Here is a 21,420-nt window from a genome sequence, read left to right as displayed (position 1 = left end):
TATGATTTCTCACCCCTTTACAAGTCAGGGACTGTTCTAGATTTAGTCCTCCCAATCCAATGTGTTGTAAATTCCCGAGTCCCAACAAGGAGGATAAGTCCTCTCGCATATTCACACTTAGCCCGGTTCTACCATTTCTTTAATTAATGTTACCTTCCCTTTTCTATCCTTGTCTCTCTTACTGTGCATTTTCTACTTTGCTTAGTGTTTTACTCTTGGTTGATACTTCACTAGAGGACATTAACATATTCTAAATTCTTTAGATGATTCTTCCTGTCCATGTGCTGATTCAAGAGAAAGTTTATGGAATTTGAATTCTGTTATTCAATTTAGAAAGAGAAAAACTGATTAAAGCAAATCTTCCTTCAGGTTCTCTGATCAATTTTATTTTTCTGGGAAAAATTCTGATCAAACTATGCTGCAGAAGGTGGAGGAATTAGGCTATAACTGTACTCACTATCTTCTGGAAAAAGTGTGTATTTGTCAGTTTTTAAGAATAAAACACATACTCTTCTGCCAGTAAAAATTAACAGTGCTTTGGAAATACAAGTAAATGTAAAGGGTATTAGAAATCCCAAACTGCAGAGAACTTGCACAATTATTATTGGCAAGACAAAACAGGCATATGAAAATGTGTTTTGATTCAGTGCTAAATTTTTAAGTGGAAGAAGTCAGAGAAAAAATTAAATCAATATGTATTACTATTCCAGATTATGTTTGTATGGAATAGGACTTGAGCTGATTTTGAATACAAGTAAATGAGGGAAGAGAAACTACTGAAAGGAAGAAATAATGTTTCCGTGAGAGATTCTACAGGAATGAAGAGGGAGATTCTTTCTCTGAGAAAAGGCAGGAATCACAATTCTCCTGGCTGAGGTCAAATCCAGAACGGAGAAAGCACATCTTCCTAAAATATCATTAAATCCTTTCTCTTTTGCCCCAAGGATACAAGCTAGCGGTGCTTGAGGCTGCAGCATTTACCATGAGATAACACACAAGGTTTGATAGAAGAAATTCTTTCACCACCTTCTAAAAATTACAGTGCTTAACTACTACATCCTGTTCAGGAAGGAGAATTCTGAGCACTTGCTTAGCCATACAAGCTTCAGACTGACACTGATTAAAAGGATGCTGAAAAAGCATCACGACCCAGGGCAGCAACGTCTGTGAGGTCATCCATGCTCTGAGATGTCACACCTCTTTGCCTGTCTGGAATAGACTTCCCCAAGAGCATTACCACCAACATCAAAGAAACAAAACCCAATGGGTCATTGCAACTTTTGCTGCTCACCAGTGACAAGGATGGCAAGAAGATCTGTAGAGAAAGGCAATGTTTTTGTGTGGAACGTGATGTTCCGATTTCTGTTGTTCTGTGCTTTGCAATTTTCCCCCATGAAAAATTATCGAATACTGATTATTATATATATTTCTGTCACATTAGGATTGGAGATAAGTTCTGTTTAGAAATAACTCCAAGAACAGTTTTTATATTTTATTTTCATCTTGATAATCAGAGTCAAATTCGCTACCATGAGAATAGTATGAGAAAGCATGATTCAATTACCTTCCCTTGAGTCCCTCCCACAACATGTGGGAATTCTGGGAGATACAATGCAAGTAATGTTTTGGGTGGGCACACAGCCAAGCCACATCATTCTGCCCCATCCTCTCCAAATCTCACGTCCTCATGTTTCAAAACCAATCATGCCTTCTCAAGAGTCCCCCAAGGTCTTATTTCAGCATTAACCCAAAAGTCCACAGTCCAAAGTCTCATCTGAGACAAGGCAAGTCCCTTCTTCCTATGAGCCTGTAAAATCAGAAGCAAGCTAGTTACTTCCTAGATACAATGGAGGTACCGGGATTAGGTAAATACAGCCATTCCAAATGGAAGAAATTGGCCAAATTACCACCCCCATGAAAGTCCAAAATCCAGCAGGGCAGCCAAACTTTAAAGCTCCAAAATGATCTCGTTTGACTCCAGGTCTGAAATTCAGGTCACGCTGATGCAAGAGGTGGGTACCCATGGTCCTAGGCAGCTCCACTCCTGTGGCTTTGCAGAGTTCAACCTCCCTCCCAGCTGCTTTCAAGGGCTGGCATTGAGGGTCTGTGGCTTTTCCAGGTACAATGTGCAAGCTGTTGGTGGATCTACCATCCTGGGGTCTGGAGGACAGTGGCTCTCTTCTCACAGCACTACTAGGCAGTACCCCAGTAGGAACTCTGTGTGGGGGCTCCAATCTCACATTTCTATTCTGCACTGCCCTAACAGAGGTTCTCCATGAGAGCCCCGGCCCTGCAGCAAACTTTTGCCTGGGCATTTCCACACATCCTTCAATATCCAGGCGGAGGTTCCCAAACCCCAATTCTTGACTTCTATGCACCCACAGGCTCAACACCACATGAAAGGTGCCAAGGCTTCCACCCTCTAAAGCCACAGCCTGAGTTCTATGTTGGCCCCTTTCCTCCATGGCTGGAGTGGCTGGGACACAAGGCACCAAGTCCCTAAGCTGCACACAGCATGGACACCTTGGGCCTGGCCCACAAAAGCACTTTTTCCTCCTGGGCCTCCAGGGCTGTAATGGGAGGAGCCGCCATGAAGGTCTCTGACATGGCCTGGAGACATTTTCCCCATGGTCTAGGGGATTACCATAAGGCTTCTTGCTACTTACGCAAATTTCTGTAGCTGGCTTGAATTTCTCCTCAGAAAATGGGTTTTTTTTTTTCTGCTGCATTATCGGGCTGCAAATTTTCTGGACTTTAATGTTCTGTTTCCCTTTTAAAATGGAATGCTTTTAATAGCACCCAAGTGACTTTTTGAATGCTTTGCTGCTTAGAAATTTCTTCTGCCAGATACTCTAAATCATCTCTCTCAAGTTCAAAGTTCCATAAATCTCTAGGGTGGGGACAAAATGCCACCAGTCTCTTTGCTAAAACGTAATGAAGGTCACCTTTGCTCCAGTTCCCAACAACTTTCTCATCTTCACGTGAAACCACCTCAGCCTGGACCTTATTGCTCATATCACTATCAGCATTTTTGTCAAAGCCATTCAACAATTCTCTACGTTGTTCTAAACTTTCCCACATGTTCGTGTCCTCTTCTGAGTCCTCCAAACTGTTCCAACCTCTGCCTGTTACCCAGTTTCAAAGTTACTTCCACATTTTTGGGTATCTTTTCAGCAACATCCCACTCTACTGGTACCAATTTACTGTGTTAGTCCATTTTCATGCTGCTGATAAAGATATATCTGTGACTGGGAAGAAAAAAAGTTTAATTGGACTCACAGTACATGGCTTGGGAGGCCTCAGAATCACAGCAGGAGGTGAAAGGCACTTATTATATGGTGGTGGCAAGAGAAAAACGAGAAAGAAGCAAAAGTGGAAACCTCTGATAAACCCATCATATCTCAGGAGACTTACTATCATGGGAATAGCATGGGAAAGACAGGTCGCCATGATTCAATTACCTCCCCCTGGGTGCCTCCCACAGCACATGGGAATTCTGGGAGATATAATTCAAGTTGAGATTTGGATGGGGACACAGGCAGACCATATCACATAGCATATATTGAAAATGTGCAGTGAAGTATCTTGGATGAGATACACATCACCAGACACCATACAGCTGCCTGTCTAACATAAGAAGCCAATAATTACAGTCTATTAATGGTAACATTAGACAGACAAATTGTTACATGGTAATGTTAGAACTCATGGTTTGGGATGCTCTGACGTGATGTACTCATATATTACATTCTTGTCTAAAAATAATAGATTAGTGTTCAGAAGACATTGCCCTCAATGAAGCCATATTACTTCTTAATTATTGCCATTCTGCTTTCCAAATGCTTATAAATCTATATATTTAATGATCAGTTATATTTTATGCATGTGTAGGGTGGTAGGGTAAGAAGAGAGCTGATGATAAATTTGCTAACTTATAGTTTCTAGGTATATAACTATTACGTGCTCTTATCTGAATATTAAAGCTGTATTTGCCCTTCTTCAAATTTTGATTATACTCTCTCTTCCATTTTATTTATTAAAAATTATGATCAGAGAGAGTGTGTATAGTTGATACCCAAAGCAGAAAATTGAGTTATAGATGACTAGTTTATAAATTAAACAGAAATCCCTTACCCTCACCCTTCACAGACCATCTAAGCAATACATCAAATGCTAGTAGCCAACATTCCCCTTTCTGACAGGAAACTAAAAGTTTATTCTAAGAAACTAAATAAGAAGATCTCGAGCCCTGGAATTACATGGCATATCAAGAGTGATAAGAGACAAGGGGCTAAATACAAAGAGAATAATATTATATATATATAATATTTTACATCTATATTTTATTTATAGATGTAAAATCTCATACCATTAACAGTTCTCAACAAGAGAAACTGGATAATTGACTAATGATACTTGTAAGCTAGGAGGTTAGCTCGACAACATTCCATTCCATGAATGCTAGCAGAAGACAAGAGACTACTGAATCACAGACAAAGTATTTTTAACACTCTCAATACAGCAGGCAGCATGAGCTTCATATGTCTATAAGTAACCTGTGCCTGCCCCTCTACTCAGTTTCCCAACAGTGACGCAGAGCAGCTTCTGGATGCTGTGGCTTTTCCCAAACCTGATCAATCTTTGTCTCACAGGGGTGCATTATGTTTATTATGTTTTATAGCAAACAGATACAGGAGGAGATGTTTTCTCTATCTTCCAGGCTGATTGCTATACAAACATTCTTGACAAGGTAGCCCAAATGAAAACTTGATATAAGATGTGCAGGAATGTCAGAGATGCATAAAGAATTAACTCTCAACACCTCTCCACTGCCTTTGGCACAGAACAACTAGGTAACTATACCCACAGTAACATAATAATATTTTTTTATTTGAAGAAATTGAGCACCCATAGAAAAGAGACTTACAAATACTGATATTTCAGTGTTCCTTACAAAATGACTGGTTCCCCACCAAATCTCTTCAAGTATAATCTCCTAGCATACAAGTACCATCCATATTACCAGGCTTCCCAGTCAGGTTTTTAGTGCTTTCCTCTTAAAAATCAATATACAATCAAAGATGACTAGTATACAAAGTTTCTAACATTTGTAAGATACAAAGCAAAAGAAAGGAGACAGACATTAAAAGAAAGAAGAGAAAGGAAAATAAAAATCAAGAAACAAAAAAGGAAATTAAAGAGTGGGAACAAAGAAAATTGAGGCAAGCATATAAAATAAAGAAAAAAAGTGGAGTTCTAAGTAACAATCATGTAAATGCTTCTTTCTATCCCAGACAGATATAAGAAATATGTCATCCTTAAAACAGAATAAGATAAATAAGAATATATATGTGAATGTACTTTAAGAAAGCCAAAATAAATTTTTTAAATAAGAGTCAAAAGAAAACTAAATATAACATCCCAGAAAATAGAACAAAAAGTTCAAGAAGTTAAATAACAGAAAACATAAAAGAAAATACAAGTGACTTGAAGGATGAACACAGGAGAGTCAATGGATGTCCAAGAGAAATTACATTAAAACAAGTTTTTTAATTGTCAGAGAAATAATACCATAAAAATTAGTTCTGAGAAATGAAAAAACATAAGCCCCATATTTTAAAATGCCTGTTGTTGGATGATTAATGTAAAACAACTGAAACTAAGGCATAGCTTCATGATGTTAGAACACTGGGGATTAAATGATTTTAAACTACAAAAGGCAAAGAAAATGTTAAAAATCAAAATTATACTTAGAGAAAAGCCATAAATAAATGCAAAAGTAGAATGACATCACAGTTCTAAACAGCAACACTGAATTCTTTGAAAAAGGTGCAAGAAGTATGTATAAAATTCTGATAGAAAATCATCTTAATCTTAGATTTCTCTACTAACAAGATATTAATAAAATGCAAAAAAAGACATTTTAAATTATGTTAGGGTCCAAAATTTTTACCTCCATCTCAGGCTTTTTTAGAAAATTCTGGGTAGTGTATCTCAGCAAACAGAGAAAGCAAACCAAAAAGAAAAAAAAAAATAGTATCCAGGAAGTAGAAAATCTAATTCAGAAAAACAACAAAGAAAAGTGCCAGGATAAAAGCTGGGCAGTGGAACTAATTGGTCCAGACTAAAGCAGAAGGATTCCAGGGTTGCATTTTCAAACAGTGCCAAAATGAAGACTATGGATCTATTACATGATACATCTGAGTAACTCATCCACAATTTTCTAGCATGAATTTGCATGGCCTATCAAAACTCCAGATCCATCATGAAGAAGGTGATCCCACTAAAAAGAATCTAGATTATTCAGCAATATCAAATATACTAGAAACCAAAAGACAAAAATCTGCTGACTTTTCCAAGCCATTTAAAAGATTGATGCAGTTCTGGTAATAATTAATTATAATTTTATAAGACCCACCCTCCCACAAATAACAAATATAAACTCAGGATAAACATTTTTAAAGCCTACCTTAAGACACAGCAAAGCAACCAGATAGCAGGTAGAAACTACAGGGAAGTCAACATTTCCTGTTAAGTTTTCTGCTTTTGTAGTTTTTGCTGGAAGGTAGGTCCCAGTCAAATAGAAACCTATTTAAAATCCAGCTGTAGAATTAGAAAAGATATTGAAGAAAAGGAAAGTTCAAAAAAGAACAACCCAATGTTCTCCGTACAAACTCTGTTTGAATCTCTGGTTGATGCCTAAACTATGCATGTAAGAGGAATATTGTAATCAGCCATGCTAAACCTACAATAACTGCATAGAGATTTCGGCTGTTGCCTGCTATAGGAAATAGAATTTGAAGTATAAATCAAACCAAGTTAAATGCCTGTTAAAACAAAAATCCAGCCATCCTTAGAAGGATAAAACAAAATCTACATATATCATTGACAATGTCTAAGATACAGTGCAAAAATTACTAGTTATATGAAGAGAAGAAATAACATGACCTAATTTGAATGAAGAGGCCATTAGTGGATACAAATTTTGAGTTTTCCTGGATGCTGGAATTAGTAGACTGAAATTTAAATTAGCTATTATAATCATGTTTAAAAATATAAATGAAAATGTTCTTATAATGAATAAAATAAGAATGTTTATAACAATAATGAAAACTATAAAAAATAACTAAAAAATTTAAAATTAAAACTGCAACATTTGAAAATGAAATAAAATCTCACTAAATAAAATTTCTAGCAGGTTAGAGACAGCAGAAGAAAAATTCAGGAACTTGACGTTATATCTATAGAAATTACAAAATCTAGAGAACAGGATAAAAAATTATGAAAATATTAATAGCCTCAGTGATCTTTAGAAAAATATCAGAAGGTATAAAATGTGTATAATTGGAGTAAGAGTGAAAGAATAGGAGATATAAAAAGCATGAATCAAAAACAATATTTTATAAACCAGCCTAATTTAAAAAATATTGGAAGACATAAAAGCTTCAGAAAAAAAAATCTGTAGAAAAACCTACCTAGGCACATCACAAATTGTAAAAAACTAGAAAAGAAGACAAAATCTTCAAACAGCCAGACAAAAAATTATACATACCAGGAACAAAGACATGAATAATGATAATTTTTTTTTAAAGTGGATGCCAGAAGAGAAGGGAACTGTAGCTTTAAAGTGCTACAAGAAACAGAAAAAGTCAACCAGAATTTGATATAAAATTATTCAGCAAAAATGAAAATACCACAGTAAAGTTATCTGAAGATAAATAAAAATTAAAATATTCATTGACAATAGAATTACAGGATAGTAACTGGCAATGAAACTCTCTTTGGTAAAAAAGAAATAATATCAGATATAAGCTTGGATTATGAGGAAGAAATGAAGAACAAAAGAAGCACTGAAATGTAGTCAGATATTAAAGAGTCTTAAAAATTCTACACAATATGTAAGACTAGTTAAAGCAAAACTTCATCATTATATTATAGGATATATAAAATATATATACAATACAGAATGTTACTAAAACTTAAAGGATGAAAGTAGGGAAAAGAGATCTATTAGTTGCCAATTTCTTATATTTTAGGTGTACTTCTACAATACACTAAGAAGACAAATGGTTTTAAATGTATCATACTTTATTTTCTAGAACAGCCCTAAAAATATTAAAGAAGTATAGCAAAAAGCCAACAAATAAAAATCATAACAGAATCCAAAAACATTATTCAAATATTTAAATAGTCTATTCTAGAAGCAACTTTGATCTAATATTAAAGAATTAATCAATGTATTTCACCTTATTAACACATTTTTAAAAATCTATTTGATTGTACTTACAGATAGAAAAAAAATTTGGTAAAATTCCAAACCCCTTTATGACAAAAACGCTCAGAAAATTAGAAAAAGGAGACTTCTTCAATCTAATAAAAGCACCCAAAAGAAACCAACAACTTATGTCACACTTAATGACAGAAATATTAAATGTCTTCTCATTTTTATTTCTTAAATATGAAACTTGTTCAAGATTATAAACAAGTCAATAATGTTCACTCTTACCACTCCTATTTCATATTGTGCTAATGCATATAGACAAGAAAAATACTAAAAAGCTAAAGATCGGAAAGATAAGAAAAAACTTTTCTAGAGATGAAAGGACTACTTACATGCAAATATTAAAAGAAAACTATATATTAATTGTCAAATTAATAAATTCATACATAAATTTATTGCAATATACAACCATCAATTATATTTTGTATGCTAATGGTAAACGATTAGATAATTCAACTTTAAAACTTGAATTTAAGTTAAAAAAAATAGAACATTTAAATTTAGCAAAAGACATGCAAGACCTGTAAACAGAAAACTAAAGGTAATTGCTAAAGAAAATGAAAGACAGTTTTAAAATACGGAAATATAAATCATGTCCAGGGATTGCTGCAGCCTCTGCCTCAGGAGTCTCCTGCAACCTAGAACACCTAACAAAAGAAATGCAGGTGCAGTGCCAGGGATTGGAGGTGGCTCCCCACAAGTGCTAGAAGCAAACCTGGTGAAGGGGCCATCTCTCTCCCCCACCCACCTCAGAGCATGCCTATGAACAAGAAAGTACAAGAGCCACACAAGCTGGATATTAGTCTAACTACTGGCCATTACTCTTATTCGCCATCTACTGGATCACAGCAGCACAAACTACAACACTAAAAATTATCCTGCTTATATATGCAGGATGTGAAACCAGGTGCAAGAATTCTCCCACACGTATGGATTCTGTACAAAGCCCTCGCCCTCAGAAAGCATCCAGAAATGAAGCATATCAACCCTATTCAACTTACACCTCAATTAAAGGAACATCAACCCAACCAGATGAAAAAGAATCAGCACAAGAACTCTGGCAGTTCAAAACACCACAGCATCCCCTTACATCCAAATGGGTCACTAGCTCACTAGAAATGGTTCTTAACCAGTCTGAAATGGCTGAAATGACAAACGCAAAATTCAGAATCTAGGTGGAAAGGAAGCTTATTGATACTCAGAAGAAAGTTGAAACTCAATCCAAGGAATCCAAGCAACCCAGCAAAATCATCCAAGAACTAAAACATGAAATAGCCATTTTAAGAAATAATGAAAATAAATTTCTAGAGCTCAAAAATTTACTGCAAGAATTTAATAATGCAATAAGAAGTATTAACAGCAGAATAGACAAAGCTGAAAAACGAATCTCAGAGCTTGAAGACCAGTTCTTTGAATAAACTTAGGTAAAAATTTTAAAAAAATTAAAAATCTCTAAGAAATATAGATTTATGTAAAGATACCAAATCTATGACCCATTACCATTCCTGAAATAGAAGGAGAAAGAGTAAGCAGTTTCAAAAATATTTTGAAAAACACCAAAAAATTGCCTAATCTTGCTGAGAGGTTGAAATTCAATTCCAATAAATAAAGAGAACCCTGGTTAATTACCTTACATGACAACTATCCCCAAGACACATAGTCATCAGATTCATCAAGGTCAGTATAAAAGAAAAAAAATTATAAAGGCAGCTAGAGTAAAGGATCAAGTTACACACAGAGAAAACCCCATCAGGCTAGCAGCAGACTTCTCAGCAGAAAACTATGAGCCAGAAGAAATTGGGGCCTATTTTCAGCATCCTGAAAACAAATTCAACTAAAAATGTTATATCCTGCCAAACTAAGCTTCATAAATAAAGGAGAATTTAAAAACGTCTTAGACAAGCAAATGCTGAGGGATTTTTTTTTAAGTAGATCATCCTTACAAGAAGTCATTAAATGAGTCTAAATATGGAATCTAAAGAACCTGCTGCCATAAAACACTTACTCCATAGCCCACAGGCACTATAAAGTAACTCTGCTATCAAGTCTATGTAACAACCAGCTAACAACACAGATACGAGATCAAAACAACACATACCAATCTATTTATAATCTTGAATATAAATGGGCTAAACATCTGCTTAAAAGACATAGGGTGGCAAACTGGATAAAAACACAAGGCCCAACCATCATTGCCTTCATGAGACCCCTCTCACATGTAACAACACCCACATGCTCAAAATAAAAAGAGGGAAAAATATCTACCATGCAAATGCAAAAAAGGACAGAAGTTGCTATTCTTATATCAGATAAAACAGACTTTAAACAATGAAGAGCATTACTATAATAATAAAGAGTACAATCCAGTAAGAAGACCTAACAATCCTAAATATATATGCACACAACATTGGAGCACCCATATCCATAAAATAAGCTCTTCTTGGCCTACGAAAAGATTTAGGCAACCAAACAATAGTAGTGGGAAACTTCAACACCCCACTGACAGTGTTAGACAGATTATTAAGGCAGGAAACTAACAAGGAAATGCTGGACTTAAACTCAACACTTGACCAATTGAAATTAATAGACAAATACAGAACACTTCACCCAACAACCACAGAATATATATTGTCCTTATTTGCACACAGAACATATTCTAAGATTAACCATGCCTTCAGTCATAAAGCAAGTTTTAATAAAATAAAAAAATTGAAATCATCTCAAGCACCCTCTCAGACCATACTGCAAGAAAAATAGACCAATATCAAAAGATCTTGCAAAGCTACACAAATACATAGAAACTAAATAAGTTACTCATAGATAACTCCTGGGTGAACTTTGAAATTCAGGCAGAAATGTAGAAATTCTTTGAAATTAATGAAAATAGAGACACAACTGACCAAAATCTCTGGGATGCAGCTAATGCAATGTTAGGAGAAAAGTTTATACCCCTAAATACCTTCATCAAGAAGTCAGAAAGATTACAAATTAACAATATAATCTTGTACCTAAAGGAATTAGAAAAAAAAAAAAAGAACAAACCATCCCCAAAACTAGCAGAAGTAAAGAAACAACTAAAATTAGAGAAGAACTTAATGAAATTGAGATGCAAAAATCCATACTAAATATCAATGAAGCCAAGAGTTGGGTTTTCAAAAAAAAAAAAAAAGAAAAAAGCAAGATTGACAGACCATTAGCTAGATTAACAAAGAAGAAAAAGAGCATATCTAAATAAGTGCACTCATAAATGACAAAGATGACAGACATTATAAATGATCCCACAAAAATTCAACAGATCCCCAGAGAATACTATGAAAAATGTTATGCACACAGATTAGAAAATCTAGAGGAGACAGATACATTCCTGGAAACATGCAATCTCCCAAGACGGAATTAGAAAGAAATTGAAATACTGAATAGACCAATATTGAACTATGAAATTGAATCAATAATAAAGAAAACCTACCAACCAAAAAGAGCCCTGGACCAGACAGATTTACAGCCAAATTCTACAAGATGTATAAACAAAACTGGTACCAACCCTACTGAAACTATGCCAAAAAAGTTGAGGAGGAGTAACTCCTCCCTAACTCATTCTGTGAAGCTAGATGCCTAATACCAAAATCTGGCAGAGATATGACAAAAAAAGAAAACTTCAGGCCAATATCCAAGATAAACACAGATATAAAAATCCTCAACAAAATACTAGCAACTGAATCCAGCAGCACATCATAAAGGTAATTCACCACAATCAAGCAGTCTTTATTCCTGTGATGCTAGGGTGGTTCAGTGTACACGCATCAATAAATGTGGTTCACCACATAAACAGAATTAAAAAGCAAAAACCATGTGATCACCTCGATAAATGCAGAAAAAGCTTTTGACAAAATCCAACATTCCTTTCATGATAAAAATCCTTATCACAATAGACATCAAAGGAACATACCTCGAAAGAATTAGTGCCTTCTTAGACAAACCCACAGCCAACATCATACCGAATAGGCAAAAGTTGGAAACATTCCCCTTGAGAACTGGAATAAGATGAGAATGACCAGTCTCACCATTTATATTCAACACAGTAGTGGAAGGCCTGGCCAGAGCAAATGGGCAAGAGAAAGAAATAAAAGGCATCCAAATAGAAAAAGAGGAAGTCAAACCATCTCTCTTCACTGATGATATGATTTTATACTTAGAAAACCCTAAAGACTCTGCCAAAAGGCTACTGGAACAAAGAAACAATTTTAGCAAGGTTTCAGGATACAAAAATCAATGTACAAAATTAGTAGTATTTCTATTCACCAATAATGCCCTGATTGAAAGTCAAATCAAGAATTTACAATGGGCACACACAAAAAAATGAAATACCTAGGAATACAACTAACTAAAGAAGTGAAATATCTCTACATGGAGAATTACAAAACACTGCTGAAAGAAATCAGAGACCACACAAATAAACAGAAAAAATATTCCATGCTCATTGATTGGAAGGATCAGTATCATTAAAATGACCATACTACCCCAAGGAATTTATAGACTCAACATTATTCCTATCAAACTACCAGTGTCATTTTTTCATAGTGTTAAGGAAAAAAACACTATTCTAAAATTCATACGGAACCAAAAAACAGCCAAAATAGCCAAAGCAATTCTAGGCAAAAAGAACAAAGCTACAGGCATCACACTACACAACTTCAAACTATACTATAAGGCTACAGTAACCAAAACAGAATGGTACTGGTACAAAAGCAAACACATAGACTAATGAAACAGAATAAAATGAGTAGAAAACTCAGAAATAAAGCCACAACTACCTACAATCATCTAATTTTTTACAAGGCTGACAAAACCAATGGGTAGAGGACTCTGTTCAATAAATAGTGCTAGTATAGCTGGATAGCCACATACAGAAGAATAAAACTAGACTCGTACTTTTTATCTTATACAAAAATTAACTCAAGATGGATTAAATATTTAAATGTAATACTTCAAACTATAAAATCCTAGAAGAAATCCTAGGAAATATCCCTGTCCACATCAGCCTTGGCAATTAATTTTTGGCCAGGTCCCCAAAAGCAATAGCTACAAAAACAAAAAATAGACAGGTGGGATCTAATTAACTAAAAAGCTTCTATATCGCAAAAGAAACTATCAAGTAAACAGACAACCTACAGGATGGGAGAAAATATTTGCAAAGTATGCATCTGACAAAGGTCTAATACATTCTGGTATAAGGAGCTTCAACAACTCAACAAGAAGCAACAACAACAACAAAAGAACATCAAAAATGGGCAAAGGACATCAACGTAGTTTGGCTATTGTCCCTCCCCATATCTCATGTTGAATTGTAATCCCCAGTGTTAGAGGTAGGGTCTGGTGGAAGGTGACTGGATCGTGGGGGGAAGTTCTGTCCTTCAGATACTGAGTGAATTCTCAGGAGATATGACTGTGTTAAAGCATGTGGCACCCCTCCCCCCACCTTTTGCTCTTGCTCCTGCTCCGGCCATGTGATGTGCCTGCTGCCGCATTGCCTTCTGCCGTGATTGTAAGTTTCCTAAGGCCTCTCCAGGAGCAGATGCCAGCATTATGCTTCCTATAGAGCCTACAGAACCATGAGCCAATTAAACCTCTTTTCTTTATTAATTACCCAGTCTTGTGTATTTCTTTATAGCAATGCAACAACAGGTGAATACAGACATGAACTCACACTTCTCAAAAGAAGACAGAGGCTAACAAACACGTGAAAAAAAATGCTTATCATCACTAATCATCAGAGAAATTCAAATCAAAACCACAATGAGATATCATACATCTCATTTTAATAATACTATTCTCACACCAGTCAGAGTGGGATTATTAAAAAGTCAAAAAACCACAGATGCTGATGAGGCTGCTGAGAAAAGGGAATGCTTATACACTATTGGTGGAAATGCAAATTAATTCAGGCACTGAGGAAAGCAGTTTGGAGATTTCTCAAATAATTTAAAACAGAGCTACTATTCCACTTAGCAGTCCCATTATTGGTTATATATCCAAAGGTAACCAGATCATTATATCAAAGGACACATGCACTCATATGTTCATCAGCATCCTATTCACAATAGCAAAAACATGTAATCAAGTGAGGTGCCCATCAATGACAGATTGGATGAAGAAACATAGACACCATGGAATACTACACAGCCCTAAAAAAGATTGAAATCAAGTTGTTTGCAGCAACATGAATAAAGCTGAAGTCCATAGTCCTAAGTAAATTAATGCAGAAAAAGAAAACCAAATATTACATGTTCTCACTTGTGAGAACTGAACATTGAGCACACATGAACATAAACATGGGAACCATTGAGACTGAGTGCTACTTGAGGGCAGAGACAGAGAGGTGGACATGGGTTGACAAACTACCTTTTGGGTACTATGTTCACTGCCTGGATGCAATATACCCATGTAACAAACCTTCGTATATACCCCCTGTATCTAAAATAAAAGTGGGAATTTTAAAAAAGACTAAATATGTTAAAATGATTACTCTCTAAATTTTATCTACAGTCATTAAAATCTCAATTGTTATCCCAACGGTTTTTGTTTTCTAAGAAACTGAAAAGCTAATCTAGAAGGTATATGAACACACAAAGAATTTATAAGCGGTCTCACTCTTGGTTAGAAGCTTATGTATGATGTTTCAGGCCGTAGGTTATTAATTACAAAGGCTTTAGCTGGCAGGCTTACAGGGTATGGGAGGCTGTTCTGCCCACCCCAGACTCGGTGCACAGCTAATACACTGCAGTCTTTGAAGGGAGTTGCAGTCAAGGCCCCCTGGTTGGTCACGCCCTTGTGCATGTTTATATTCCCAGCTCAGGATCCTTCATTCTTAGGTCTCTTTACTCAAGGCCTATGCAGAGGTCTTCTGCAGGTACCTCTGTCAAGGCCTCCTAATAGGAGAGGAAGAGAGAGGCTTAAAGACACTTTTCTCCACTCTCAGTACCCACTGAGTTTTTACTTTTGCCTTGCAAGGCCCCCAACATGTCTAATGTACTAATCCAGCTAACCCTTGACCAGTGCTGTTTCCATGGGGAAAAATGGAATGGGGGGAGTCAGTGATTTCTCTACCTTTAGACTCTTGCTTACACTATTGAAGGAGGTAATTAAAGACTTAACTCTTTCCTCTTGGGCTTGTTGCTTTCATTGGCTCACTACCTGGGTGCAATATGCCCATGTAACAAACCTGCATATATACCCTTGTATCTACAATAAAAGTTGAAATTTTAAAAAACCATATTGCAAGTGTCCAGGAATTAAACAAAGACCAAAAAAATAGTTATGACTATGATAACTGAAACAAGGAAAGAGATATAAGAGACAACGCATTTAATGTGTGAATTGACAAATAAGGTAGGTGAGGGGAAAAGAGGCTTATGGAATTCTTGAGCCTAAAGTGGAAGAAAAGTGGGGATGCCACTTGTTGGGGCAGGAGAATTGAGGAATAAGAGCCTGTTTATTGGTCTGTGTATGTGTTGGGAAAAGAATGAGTTCAGTTTGGGACAATCATGAAGACCCAGCAGACAGTTAAGACACTGTTATGAGGTTCCCTTATATTCTAAAGTGTTACCTTTAGTTCTTTGAAGTCAATTCTGCACCCCACTCTTTGCTCTATACCTAGACAGTGGCACAGACCGGTGTTCGGTAATGATGGATGGACAAGGGATGGGAGAACCATGGTGAGTGGCCAGTGCCTGCTGCGATGCTTGTGCATGAAGACTCATCCTAAGTGAAGAACCACACGATTCCACTAGGGGGAAAGACTGATATTTTCACACCCTGCAGAAACTCAACCACCTGTTAGAGGAGGAGAACAGAGCAGGAAGGAACTATGTTGTGGGAAGGAAAGATGAACTTGAGTTTGACTTCTTAGTGCCTTTTCTTAGGGAAGAGGCCATCACTTTAAGATGCTGACTCTCCTGCTCCTTCTCCTGGGATGAGGTATGAGCCTTGTTTTGTGAGGAGTCTGGGATTAACGGTAACACTGGGCAGAGGAGTGAAAAGACTTTCTCTCTAGAGAGTCTGAATCCACCAGACAGAAAATGAAGGGGTTATGTTTGAGTAAAGGACCAAAACAGAGTAATTCTTGGCACAACAAAAAGGAGGCAGTGCCCTGGGGTCCTTTGGGAGCTGAGGTGGTACTGGAAAGATAAAGGAGACCTTCCTGCCTAGGGAGACGTCTAACCCCAAGCTTGTCGACTCCCATGAATACCTCTCTGGAACTAGGTTCTGTGTTCGGTGCTGTCGTCTCTCAAAAGCCAAGCAGGGGTATCTGTCAACGTGAAACCTCCATGACAATCCAGTGTCATGTGGATAGCCAAGTCACCTTGATGTTCTGGTACCATCAGCTCCCCGGACAGAGCATGACACTGATTGCAACTGCAAATCAGGGCTCTGAGGCCACATATGAGAAAGGATTTGCCAAAGACAAGTTTCCCATTAGCCGCCCAAATCTAACATTCTTGACTCTGAATGTGAGCAACATGAGTCCCGAAGACAGCGGCATATACTTCTGCAGTGCTGGAGACACAGTGCTGGGCACAGATCAAAGATCTGAGCAGGAACCTTAGCTCCCTCCTACCCAGCTCCCCTCTCGTGAGCCTGAGGGCCCTGCTGAGGTGGGACGGAGGGAGGAAACCACAGCTCTTGGGCAGACACAGCTGTTTCTGTGCTTGTGGGTGAGCATGGGTATGAATGGGTAGACAGCGGATGAGGAGAGCATCTCTAAGACTAGCTGCAGAGTTCTGTCCACAGGCAGGAAGAGTGGCTTCTGGAAAGTTGAGGGTAAAATTTCTTCCAGAAGAATGCTCAGAAATACCCAACAAAAACAATCAGATACAGTTTTCTTCAAGTGGCAGGGTCAGTCACAGCCTTTAACTGTTTTATCTCAAGACTCTATTTAGCTGGTGTTTGATCATAATGTATTTTGGAAGAACTTTAGTCATCTTGAAACAAACCTGGTACATTACATTGATGACAGCTGGTTGTTCTCAGAGAATAGGAATTATAAAGTCTTCTAGATGCCTCGATATGACACATGCATCCCAAGTCAATATAAAATCTTCAAAGTTCAGGAAACTTCTACAATGGTGAGTTTGGGAGTGGTCCGCAGGTTTGGGGCATGTTGAAATATCTCCTCTAATGTGAGAAGTAAGCTGCTGTGCCTTAGGTCATCTACCACAAAGGAAGAGGTGCAATGCTTAGTCCTCTTTGGACTTTGAATTGAACTTTGGATATGCTGCATTTGATTGTGCTACTCTATTCTATTTAGTATGTAATCCGTAAAGCTGGGGTCAGTGCAAGAGAGGGTATTGTGGCAGAACAAGCCCATGATAAAAGCTTCCTGCTGCTTGAGCCATAGACTAAGCAGACCCAGTTGTTCTTAAAGAACCTACAGTAGATAGGGATGCTCTATGGAGCTCCTGGCATTCCCCAGTAAGAGAACCACAAGGCAGGGTGGAATAAGTTCACTGTGCCTTGATTTGCAACTTCAGACCATTGCATCTTGGGCTGTACTTTTGCTGCTTTCCAGATTCCAGAGAGAAAGATCGCTCTCACACACAAACTACACAGAGTGCTTATTACTTACATAGAGGCAACAAGGGAAAACAGATGCCAAAGATTCAAGGAAAGCCAAAGCCAGTCCCACGAGGCTCAGTAAGGCTGCCCAGTGTGGATGAAATCTTAACTGTGCCTTCCCTACCTGCACTGCCACGGAGGGACCCCCCAGAGAGCAGCAACGCTGGGTTTTATATCCTAGAGCAACTTGACGTATTTGGCAAAGCATTGAAGGACATCATATTTCTAGGCGGGACTGGAACAGAGCCCAGGCTGTTCTGGCCAGTTCCTCCTTATCTCAGGATGTTACATTCCCAGCACATTCTATAGTTATTCTTGAGAACTACAAGCAAGAAATGGGGGAGAACTGAGTTCGTCCAAGGCCACCAGGCAAACTGCCCAGCAGACAGGTGCAGAGTTTTGGTGTAAAGCCATACTTTTACCTGACAACAACCATTCTTCTTTTGAAAAGTTGCTACTGGCTCTGTAATGAATGCTTCATAATGGCATTCAGAACAAGGTATCTGATCTGCAAAACTGTAAAGCTGGCTGTGCCCAGAGAATTCTCTCTGTTAATAAATGGAAAATATATCATTAAGACCATACTTAAGCACAGCTGGAAGAAGGCACAATTCAATTTCAAGAGCACACCTCAGAATCTCACGGAAATAATTCATACTTTTCTCCTCTTATCTTCAAACCACACCCACAGTTTTATGGAAATTCCATATTCACAATTGAGAAACATGGGCTCATTTTTTAGATGGGTATTCATGTTACCCTGGAAGGATCATTACAGTCTAACACAAGTATGGTTACGAAAGATGATAGTGAAGGGAAATCCCCTCAGGGCCAAACCTTAAATGAGTTTACCTGATTGTTGACCACATTTTATTGAAGGATGGCCAGAAGCGTAGCCATAGCTTGTGTTCACTTTCTTTCACACTATCACCTAGTCTCTTTCCCTATTCAGTCATATTTTTCTTCTTTTTGCTTCTCTGTGATGCAATCTGGGTAATTTCTTTAAAACTACTGTTTAGTTTACTAATTCACACCTCAATTCCAATAAGCCTCTAATTCAACTGACTTTGTTCATCTAAATTATATAATTGTTATTTCTAGAAAATCCATTTGGGTCATTTACAAATATAAGAGGCTATTCATCTTGTTCCTTGTGTATTTTAAAATTATTTTCTTTTTATAAGTATATTAAGCATCTATTGGGAATTTTTATCTGATAATGCCAGCATTTGATGCCTTTTTACATCTGGTTTTCAGTAGTCTGCTGGCTCTCATTCAGGGTGGTTTATTTCCTTGTGTATTGTGTAATTTGATATAAATTCATCTTTCAGAATTCTTTAAATACTGGAATGAAAGTGGGTTTTCTAGGAAATATTCATGCTCACCTCTGTCAAGAAATTGGGGTGCTACAGACCTAATATTATTTTATTTTATAAATCTCAGTATACATCTTCTTGGTCATAGAATGTCTGTCTCAAACCCCAATGGGCTGACTGTTCAGTGACCATGACTATTCAGAGAAAACGAGCTTAAATCCTTCACCCAAAGCCAAGATCAGACTTTGTTAACTGCTTCTACAATTAGTTTTCTAGCTCGTCCTCTCACTAACAGTGTGGCTCTTTGTGTACCTAGCTTTATAAAGGAGTGATTCCTATCTAGTTCCTGGTTCATGTAAGGTCCCATGGGCCTTCTCCACTTTCCATGTGCACTAATTCTCCAGGTCACAGGAATGTATACGTATACCCGTTTTACCTCACGGCTACGGTGTTAGCTTACCTTCCTGCCTCATGCTCCCATTACCATATGAAGTTGACAAATTTACCTGTAGCAAAACCTTGGATTATAAAGCACCTTCCCATGTTACAAAATAGTCTCTTTAAAAGCAGTAAAGCACTGTGGCTAGGAACTTGAACTTTGTCAAGAGAGAAACCTAAGTCTAAAACTTGGTTCTTCTGCTTTAACTCTAGGTGTAACCTTAACAAGTTACACAATTTCTCTACACCTTAATTTCTCTATAGAAAATAAGAATAATAGCAAGCTTTTTAATGAAGGTTTTTTAAATAAGAAAGCGATGCAATTATCTGTATAAAAAGCACAGAGACAAAATAATCAAATAATGTAGTTGCTACCTAAATGTATTTCTCACTGTAAAAATGTATTTACCACTATCAATTCCTTCCTCAAGAATAAGTATGGCCCTCTCTCAGAAAATTTTATTATTACAATTGCTTTTCTTTTAGCTATTTTAATTACATAAAAAATTCATGGTATTATAAAATATGCATATCAAAATAAAAAAAGTCAAAATCACTCAATTAATAAAATTAGATCATACAATACATAGTTTTAGAATTTATTCCCTTAACCCAACAATATTTCATTAATGCCATTTCATGTCAAAAATATTTTACATTAACTTTAATAAGAATAGTTCAATATACTGATGACCATCCTTCATACAATCAAAACCCATGACAAGGTATATATCCATAGGCTAGATGGCAGGATTATGTAATTTTAAATAGCAATTGGCTGTGTGTGTTGAATTCTTTCTGTTATAGACTCAGAAGAAAGTTATGAAAGCCCCCCTAACTCTACCTGCAAATGGCTGGTTCCTTTTTACTAAGGTGTTAACTTAAATGCCACCTCCCCAAAGAGACCCTTCCTGATCACCCTACATAACAGCACTTCAGCAGTCATCTGATATTATATATCACTTTATCCTATTTTAGTAATGTGTACTCATCATTTACTGAAAACAGTGTACGTGCATCCCATTTCTATACCTCCTCACATGTGCGTAAATGCATCCACATGCGCACGCAAATGCCCTGAAAACAAGAACCTTTTCCATCTTCTTCATTGCTGCTTCCAAATAGCTTGGAACAACCCCTGGAATATCACTGGAAGAACTCAGTAAATATTTGTGTGTCAATAAATATGAAAAAAAGAGGAAAATTTATACACCTGCTGTGGATTTCCCTGGAGGAAAACTCTACAAAGGCATTTGAGTTTAGATAATCAAAGCCCATAAAAAATTAACTAGATTATTCTAACAGGAAAGGAATGAGCACTTCAAACTTTGTATTTCTTATTCTTGTTTTAAATGTATGCTTTAGTTGGGGGAAAGGATAAGAAAAGATTAAAGGACATAAAATTACAGCTAGATAGGAGGAATAAGTTCCAGCGTTTTACAGCACTGAAGGAGGGCTGTGGATAACAAGCTTCACATTTGAATAGAAAGGCACATATTACATATGCCAACCCCACTCTGCTGCCTTACCCAAGACTGGGAAATGGAGCAGATGATACAGGTTCCAGAGAGAGGAAAAGTGCAGAACCTGCTCAAATGCAGTGGCTCTGGTGTGGAAGGTTCTCCACTGGAATTGTGTTGGTTCCTGTGTGGATGGAGCACTCAGTTCTGAGCCTTGGGAGCCTTTTGAAGGTCCTCCTGGGCAAAATGATCTTGAGGAAATGACTGACCCGTTGGCTGCCTTCCAAATGGATGACACAGTCTAGACGTTTTA

At 37.0% G+C, this 21,420-nt stretch overlaps 1 gene segment (V, D, J or C); it reads left to right on the top strand.

Annotated features, from left to right (window-relative positions):
- Nucleotides 1-21,420, top strand: part of LOC144578430 (T cell receptor beta constant 1-like) — a 48,588-nt gene that overhangs the window by 459 nt on the left and 26,709 nt on the right.

Source organism: Callithrix jacchus, chromosome 11 (genome assembly GCF_049354715.1).
Source record: "Callithrix jacchus isolate 240 chromosome 11, calJac240_pri, whole genome shotgun sequence".
In the NCBI taxonomy this organism is placed as follows: domain Eukaryota; kingdom Metazoa; phylum Chordata; class Mammalia; order Primates; family Cebidae; genus Callithrix; species Callithrix jacchus.
The sequence above is the reverse complement of the archived record's forward strand: the minus strand, read 5'-3'. Positions and strand labels throughout refer to the sequence as shown.